This window comes from Galeopterus variegatus, unplaced genomic scaffold (genome assembly GCF_000696425.1).
Source record: "Galeopterus variegatus unplaced genomic scaffold, G_variegatus-3.0.2 Scaffold7351, whole genome shotgun sequence".
Lineage (NCBI taxonomy): Eukaryota > Metazoa > Chordata > Mammalia > Dermoptera > Cynocephalidae > Galeopterus > Galeopterus variegatus.
This window is the reverse complement of record NW_007733462.1, coordinates 7056-9828: the sequence shown is the minus strand read 5'-3', so window position 1 is coordinate 9828 and position 2773 is coordinate 7056.

The window sequence follows — 2773 nt, the reverse complement described above, 5'->3', positions numbered from 1 at the left end:
ACACACACACACACACACACACACATACAAGTGTATCCTAGGTCAACTTTATCTGAAAGATGCAGTTATACATTTGGTGTCTTTATAAATTGCTCATTCCACTCCTCTTAGAAACTCCCAGGGCAGGGACTGGATCTTCTACATTTTTCGTATCTCCAATGCCTAGTACTGGGCCTGGTTCAATGAATGCTCATTGAAATGAGCTTCTCTAGGACCTTCCAGCAGCACAGTACACCAAATCAATGATCACCTAGTTGTATAATACATACCACCTAGGAATAATAATCATACCACCTTACTGCCATGGAGCACTGTACATTTTAAGAAATAATTTTTCAAATCCACATCTCCTTTGACATTCATAAAAATCCCTGTAGGGTAATCAGGGCAAGTATTTGTAACCCCACAATGGAGAAAAGGAAACTGAAACAGAAACCAGTTAAAGAGGTTTACAAAAGTTTACACAGTCCCTGCCTCCGTAATACCAGGTCTGTTGTCTTGACTCCTCAAGATCAAACATCCAACAAGAGCAAAAAGGGAAGCTGCCCCCCACCCAGGCGCTCCCTCCCTCAGGTCACAGAAGGAGCGTGCTTCTGTTCCGAGCGTGCTTCTGCACTCAGACCCAGCGCTGGGCAAGGAAGGCAGGACGCGTAGGAATAGCCTGCCAGATCATTCAGATTCAACTCACCGCGGCTGACACCTAGGCTTTCTGTCCTGTGTCATCTTGTTAACTGGGCAGTTTTGCTGCCGTGTGGTTCCAGAGCTCCAGCCCAGAAGATTGTTCAGGGTCTGAGGCTGCTGAGCTCCACCAGCACTTGGCAAGCTTAATATAGCTCCCCAAAGCCAAACGTGGCCTTGGCCTCTGCACACAGCCCAGTTGGCCAGGACCAGAACTCTCAGCTGACCTTTCAACCCCAATCCCTCTGTACAGACATATGGTCCAGGAATAGCGGCCCTGCCACTCACGCGGCTATGAAGATGAATTTACTGGCCAGATTTGGCTCAGTCAGACTCAAGTGCGGTTGCTAAAAGCAGCCTCGGAGGGCTCAGAGGGACAGTGCCTTGCCTGCTCTCTACACGTCTATGAAGATGAATTTACTGGCCAGATTTGGCTCAGTCAGACTCAAGTGCGGTTGCTAAAAGGAGCCTCGGAGGGCTCAGAGGGACAGTGCCTTGCCTGCTCTCTACACGCAGCCTCTCCACTCTCTCACCTCATCCTGGATTTTTTTTTATAGATATAATAATTGCTATTTGAAACTATCTTGCTTATTCCTTAGGTTTTTGTGTATCTTGCCTGCTTCAGTGTACTTGCCGAGAGTAAAGACTTTCGCCACATTCTTCAGTGCTTATCCCCAAAACCCAGGACAGTGCCAAATACCACCAGATGGACAGTAGGTCCTCGTAGGCAGTTGCTTGAATGAATGTCAATGCCCTTTGCAAAGCTGTACTTTCATCCCAGAACTGCCGTGTATCTCTCTGCCTCTAGTTACTGGCTCTACTAGCCTTCCTGGAATCTGTTCAGAGGAAAGAAGGTAAATAAACAAACCTCACCTGAATTCTGAAGGGTAGGGGTCACCAGCTCTACAGATTACAGTGGGCGGGAGCGGCATAATAAACACATGTATGTCCCCACGGTTGCCAGGCCCACTCCTCCAAGCATTCTTACACTCTCACTGGGGTCAAGGGACATGTGACTGGGCAGTTCATAGGTCTCTCTGCTTCCTTCGGGTTCTGTCCCTACATCTACACCAGCACATGCCACACCTCACTGTGGCCACCTCCCCCACAAGATCTTTTGGAAGCTCTGATTATTCATCCTTTAATCCCTGGCAGCCAACGGGAAGATCTTGGAGTCCCTGTTTAAGTCAGCATATATCACAGCATTAGACAAATGCAGTCTGGTCAGGAGCCTTGGGTTCTGAGCCTGGCTCTGTTGCTGACTGGCTGTGTGAGGCTGGACACATCACTTGGGCTCACTACTCCATTACTAAAGGAGGGATTCGGATGGACGGGATGAGTGATCCTCACCTGGGCAGGGGTGGGCTAGTTAGAATCCTGTGTGGGGCTTTTGCCACTTGCACAAGGGCCAAAATATGGGATGGGGGAGAATTGTGTACTCTGAAAAAGATACCCCATGTGAGAACCATTAAATTAGAAACTGGGGTGAAAATGGCTGGCCACATGTGACTCACAGAAGTACTTTACTTGGCCTGTGGGGTGCTTTAAAAGTGTTTGAATCTGAATAACTTCAAGGGAGCAGAGCAGCTCCCCACAGCCCCACCAGTCCCATAGACTTTCATGCCCCTCATTCACTCACCTGTGTTTCCTGCCTGGCCCAGACTCCCGTAATCCCTACCTAGATGATCTCTAAGATCGTCTCCAAATTCTCTAATCCATGGAGCACTACATTTTTTAAGTCCTTACCATCCCTAAAATTCTGTGACATGACTTTGCTTTTATTTTTATTTTTTTACTTATTATTCATAGCATTAAATGTTTTTTTTTTATTTTTTTATTTTTATTTTGTCAATATACAATGTAGTTGACTATTGTGTCCCATCACCGAAACCTCCCTCCCTCCTCCCTCTCCCCCCTCCCACCCAGGTGTGTCCCCTCCATTTTCTTGTTGTAAGAACTTCAAAAAAAAATTGTGGTTGTTATATTTTCCTCTCCCCCCCCGGTTTTTTTGTTTATTTTGTTGTTGTTTGTTTGTTTTTGTGTGTGTGTGAGAGTGTGTGTGTGTGTGTGTGTGTGTGTGTGTATGTATGTGTGT